This window comes from Urtica dioica, chromosome 10, assembly GCF_054948205.1.
Source record: "Urtica dioica subsp. dioica isolate 48M chromosome 10, U.dioica_male_clone48M_v1_H2, whole genome shotgun sequence".
NCBI classification, from domain to species: domain Eukaryota; kingdom Viridiplantae; phylum Streptophyta; class Magnoliopsida; order Rosales; family Urticaceae; genus Urtica; species Urtica dioica.
In genome coordinates this window covers 15007274-15013668 of record NC_142765.1, presented here as the reverse complement: position 1 = coordinate 15013668, position 6395 = coordinate 15007274, and the positions used below count along the sequence as shown (strand labels likewise).

At 46.8% G+C, this 6395-nt stretch overlaps 1 pseudogene; it reads right to left on the bottom strand.

Annotated features, from left to right (window-relative positions):
- Window positions 1-351: 351 nt before the first annotated feature.
- Window positions 352-6126, bottom strand: LOC149383489 (uncharacterized; annotated as a pseudogene).
- Between the last annotated feature and the right edge of the window lie 269 nt (window positions 6127-6395).

Below are 6395 nucleotides of genomic sequence, written 5' to 3'. Positions count from 1 at the left end.
TCCTTAATTAATTAAAAATAATCTTGAAAAATAACCGAGAAAATTATCATTATTTCCCGTTATCTTGAATATATTTAAGGGATTCCGGAATTTATTTTTTACTCTTGAGATTTTTAAATCTCCGAGTATGTTTCGAATAATAATATTGGATTACTCGAATATTCTCATTCCGAAATTTCATCGACCTTAAATATTATCATTTTCCAAGATATTTAAAATTTAAGGACGTTTCATATGCAACAAGAATTTGAATTAAAACTCGTCCATTTTATTCAAATTCACAAGTCGAGCGTTTACAAAAGTTTACACATTACAATCCCTACCCCCTTAAAAGAGTTTCGTCCTCGAAACTTAGAACAAGGAAGGGTATTTCTTTTGCATTTCGCTCTCAAGCTCCCAAGTAGCTTCTTCCGTAGAGTGACTCTTCCAAAGTACCTTTACCAGAGGTATAGTCTTATTCCTTAAGACTTTTTCCTTGCGATCTAGGATTGCGACGGCTGACTCTTCATATCTGATGTCAGGAGAAATCTCAACCTCTTGATCTTGCAATACGTGTGAAGGATCAGACACGTATTTCCGTAACATCGATACGTGAAATACATCATGGAGGTTGGACATCGACGGTGGTAGAGCTAGGTGATACGCTGCCTTGCCCACTCGCTCCAGAATCTCGAAAGGTCCAACATATCTCGGGCTGAGCTTCCATTTCTTCCCGAATCTCATGACACCACGCATCGGGGAAACCTTTAAAAAGACTTTCTCTCCTGCTTCGAATTATAGCGGTCGTCTTCGTTTGTCTGCATACCTCTTTTGGCGACACTGAGATGTTTTCATTCGGGCTCGAATCGTCTTGATTGCCTCTGTAGTCTGCTCTACCAATTCAGGTCCGAATAGCTTGCTCTCGCCAGCTTCATCCCAATGAATTGGAGAGCGACACTTCCGTCCATAGAGGGCTTCATAAGGCTCCATTACGATCGTCGCTTGATAGCTGTTGTTGTAGGAGAATTCGACCAAAGGGAGATAACGACTCCACGAGCCTGGAAAGTCTAAGACACATGCCCGAAGCATATCCTCCAACACTTGTATCGTGCGTTCACTCTGACCATCTGTTTGGGGATGAAAAGCAGTACTGAACTTCAATCATGTCCCTAAATTCTCCTGCATGCTCTTCCAAAATTTGGAAGTGAACCGAGTATCTCGGTCGGATACGATTGAATTAGGGATTCCATGGAGACGTACAATCTCCTTGATATATAATTGAGCAAGCTTATCCACCGTGTGAGTGGTTTTGATAGGTAGAAAGTGAGCTGATTTGGTTAATCTATCAACAATAACCCAGACAGAGTCATGACCAGCAGTGGTTTTTGGCAAACCTGACACGAAATCCATCGTTATCTGCTCCCATTTCCATTACGGAACCTCAAGGGGTTGAAGCATTCCTGCTGGTTTCTGGTGTTTTGCCTTGATTTGTTGACAAATTAAGCACCTTTGAACAAATGCAGCTACATCTTTCTTCATTCCTGGCCACCAATAGACCTTTTTCAGGTCCTGGTACATCTTAGTCACACCGGGATGCACAGAATACGGCGTTCCGTGAGCTTCCTCCATCAATTGTCTCTTGATTCCTTCGTCGGACGGTACACAGACTCTCCCGTTACACCTTAGAACATCTTTCTCGTCCAGTGTAAACTTACTTTCTGCGTCATTCTGAGCATCAAACATCTTGCTGAGAAGATACTCATCTGCGTGCTGACCGTCTTTGATCTGTTCCAATAACATTGGTCGCATACTGAGCGCAGCTATCCTTCCCGTGATTAGCTGAAGCTCCAGCTGTTGAACATCCTTCTTCAGCGACCTTATTAGCTTTACCAGGGTGATAGTGCAGCTCGAAGTCGTAGTCATTCAGAAGTTCCAACCAGCGTCCTTGTCGCATGTTCAGCTCTTTCTGGGTGAAGAGATACTTCAGCGTCTTATGGTCCGTATAAATGTCGCAATGAACTCCATACAAGTAGTGTCGCCATATTTTAAGCGCAAAAACAACTGCTGCGAGCTCCAGATCATGCGTAGGGTACCGGGTTTCATAATCCTTCAGTTGTCGCGAGGCATAAGCAATAACCTTACCATGCTGCATTAGAACCGCGCCTAATCCTTGCTTAGAGGCATCACAGTAGATCGCGAATCCGTCGGCTCCCTGAGGAATAGTGAGCACTGGAGCCGTTGTTAGACGATTCTTCAGCTCCTGGAAGCTTTCTTCACATTTCTCAGACCAGACAAACTTCTGTCCTTTACGGGTCAGTTGGGTTAACGGCATGGCTAATTTAGAAAATCCTTCCACGAACTTCCTGTAGTAGCCTGCAAGACCCAAGAAGCTTCTTATCTCGGTTACCGTCTTCGGCTGATTCCACTGCTTCACTGCTTCCACTTTGGTCGGATCTACCATGATTCCTGTGCTACTGACTACGTGACCGAGGAAAACAACGTGCTCCAGCCAAAATTCACACTTTGAGAACTTGGCGTACAGTTGCTTTTTCTCGTAGTCTTGTCAGAGCCATCTCTAGATGTTGCGCGTGTTCTTCCTTGGTTTTCGAGTAAATCAGGATGGCATCAATAAACACGATGATGAACTTGTCCAAGAAATCCTCGAATACTCGATTCATCAAGTTCATAAACGCTGCAGGTGCATTGGTTAGTCCAAAAGACATAACTAGGAACTCGTAATGACCATAACGAGTCCTAAAAGCCGTCTTTGGTATGTCCTCGTCCCGAACCTTTAGTTGATGGTACCCTGCTCCCAGATCAATCTTCGAAAACACAGTTGCTCCAGCAAGTTGGTCGAACAGATCATCAATGCGCGGCAACGGATACTTATTTTTAATTGTCACCTGATTTAAGCCACGGTAATCGATACATAACCGTAACGAACCATCTGCCTTCTTGACGAACAAGACTGGCGCTCCCCATGGCGAATGGCTCGGTCTGATGAATCCCTTATCCAATAACTCTTGGAGTTGCGTCTTAAGTTCCTTCAATTCCACCGGAGCCATCCGATACGGGGTCTTCGATATCGGTGCTGTTCCTGGAAGGAGTTCTACATTAAACTCGACTTCACGGTCAGGAGGTAGACCTGGAAGATCTTCTGGGAAAACATCCAGAAAGTTCCTCACAACAGGAATATCTTGCGGTTGTGGCTTGGTCGCCTTCGCAGTATCCACAACACTCGCGAGATATCCGGCACATCCCTGCTGCATCATCTTCAACGCTTTAAGTGCCGATATGACGGGAAATTCCAACTTCCGAGAGGAACCTTGGAACTGGAATGGTTCAAGCGCCGGTTCTTGGAACAAAACCGACTTCTTTCTACAATCAATGATTGCATAATGCTTACTTAACCAATCCATTCCAAGTATTACATCATAGTCAACCATTTCTAGTTCAATCAGGTCTGCTTCAAGGACCCGATCCTGAACTTGAATAGGCACATCTTTATACCAGTATAGTGACTGATATCTCTCCCCTGAGGGTGTAACCGTAACAAACGGATACGAGAAGGTCTCTTTGAATCTACTCAACTGATCAGATCTTCTAGATGCAATGAATGAGTTCGTGGCTCCTGAGTCTATCAATGCATATGCGGAGAAAGAGGCTACAGAAATCTGACCTGTAACGGCAGCAGAGGATCCTGCACGAACCTCATCCTCGTAGATAGAGTAGACTCGAGCATTAGCCTTTGGTTGTTCCTTTGGTGTAGGAGCCTTTCTTTCTGAACTCTGGCAGACTTTCGACAAATGACCTTCTTTTCCACACCGGAAACATGTCAACGTGCGAGCAAAGCAGTCGCCATCATGCACTTCGCCACATCTCCGGCACTGGGACGACGGCTGGTTCCCGAAGTTTCTGGGCTTCTTGTTGGACGGCCCTGGGCGTCTATTGTCTGCCTTATTCTTCTTCTGGTTCACGGACTGCGAGCGATTGTTAGAACTCGCCTGAGATCGATTATTTGATCCTTGCTGAAACCTATTGCCAGACCTCTGCTGCTGCCGATTCTCCCATCGCGATAGAGATCGGGTTCTTCCTTGTGAATTACCTTGCCCCGTTCTAGCAGGTTCAGAAGACGGTGCGGCAACCGGCTTTGACTCAGGAATTCGTTCACTTTCACGCCAACCAGCAATGCGTAACGCTCTCTGCACAACGTTGGCATAAGTACGGGGTCCGGTGTCGCCACTATCCACTGGGCTCACAATTTCCACGTTCAGACCGTGCATGTATTTCATCTTGCGAGCTTGATCAGTGGGAACCAAGGAAGGAGCAAACCTGGCCAACGTATCGAACTTCGCCGTATATTCGGAAACAGACAGGGTGCCCTGTCGCAAGTTCATAAACTCGCGTACCTTGTTCGATAGGTTTGCCTCGCTTAGATACTTTCCGTGAAACAAGTTGAGGAAGTGAATCCACGTCATCATGTGGATGTCCTCATATGACGCTACGACCTCCCACCAACCTCTCGCCTCGTCTTCCAGCTGGTGCACGGTACACGCTACCCTCTCCTGATCTGACAGCTGCATATAGTTGCAAATCTGCTGAATCCTCTTGATCCAATTCTCGGCTGTCGCGGGGTCAACGTTACCGCCAAACTGCGGAGGCTTCTGCTTCCGAAATCTTCCATACACCGGTTCGCCTACCGGGGGAACGACATCAGGAATCTGGAAGTTCAGCTCTACCTGGGGATCCACGCGTGCCTGCGGTGGATGTTCACGTCGTTCATCTTGAGCTGGGGGCTCCGGGTTTGGTGGAGGTGGCGTATTCAATCTCGTTAGAAGTTCAGTGATCGTGCAATTTTGGGCTTCTAGTTGCTGCGCAACTATCTGATCTCGTTGTGCTGCGCTGGCAGCCTGTCTCTCCAAGGCGTGTCACATTTCTGCGAGATCTGCCGTCGTAGCATTTCCGGCAGGAGACGGTACTTGTCCGGACATATTTTCTCAGTTCTACACACGAGAACAAACAAGGTTACTCATATATCCATACCGAAATGCGAGATACATAATCAACACATGATCAAACTGAAACTGAAGCGAGATTTTATATATACAACCATATACATCCATATATATATATATGTCAAAAGATACAACAAGCCTTTCAACATCAAGTTCGCACGTACACATGCTAGACAAAAGAACTACAGGTAGACTAGCTCTCACAAGGCTTAAGTCTACTAGATAAAAAAAACATGTACAACAACTATCAACCTCCCGAAACTAACCACCCTATCTATAACGAGCCTAAACACACCCTCACATAAGAGGATAATCCTCAACGGGATCCTCATCCTCATCGTCATCCACCTCGCTCTCCTCGTCGTCAGAGATCACAATAACAAGGGGAGCTGCAGGTGGCTGTGCGGGTGGCGGCGGTGGCGCGTGCGGCGGCGATGCTGGTGGTGCCGGCGCCTGAGGTGGCTGGGCTGGTGGTACTGGCGCATACGCTGGCTGCGGGGCGGGCTCGTAGCCTGGAGGAATCCAACATCCTGCCTAGGACTGAATCATAAACGCTAAACGCGCTCGGAGAACTCCCATGGACGGGCAGCCACACAACAGCATCGGATACCTGTACTCGGGTCGTAACCCCTGGTGAAAAATGAACTGCTGTCGGCGGTCGTCCAGAGCAAAGGGACAAGATGTCACGATCTCCTCCTCAAAGCGATCCTCGTACTGAGCGATCGACTCAAACTCGAGCTGAAAGAAACCATGAGCAAACTCGTTCCACTCATCCGTCCGCCCCTGGGCTGAAAAAGTGGCCCCCATAATGGCCTGAAACATGCACCATGATTGATACAAACTACCCAGCGCCACATGCCGGGTCCAGCGAGTCAGGGCTAGTCCCTGCAAGAGCGTCGTGGCAATACTAGTACGGAAAATCTCAGGGATAGCAAGGGCATCCATCCACTCGATGGTGGTACAAATCCATCGCACCCACGTAAGTGTACCTCTCATCCCGCTGAATATCGGAGCGGTAGGAGGAACATATGCAAGAGCCTCCGGGTAGGATAGTCACTTGAGCCAAACCACCTGCCAAAACGACAAGCCAACGGTAAGCACAAGTTCCAACACTTTCCCATAACCAGAACATGTATCTCAGGTCTACAGAAACGGCTAAACCTGGGCTCTGATACCACAAAATCTGTCACGAACCGCGAGCGTCGTCACCTCGCCCGCAAGCCGCGACTCGACGGAACCAACATCACGTAGCGGGAGCATATCATATATGAATAATGAAATGTAAACAAGACATTTAAAGTAAATATATAATTTTATGAAACATATGATATCCCGTTATCTTGAATATATTTAAGGGATTCCGGAATTTATTTTTTACTCTTGAGATTTTTAAATCTCCGA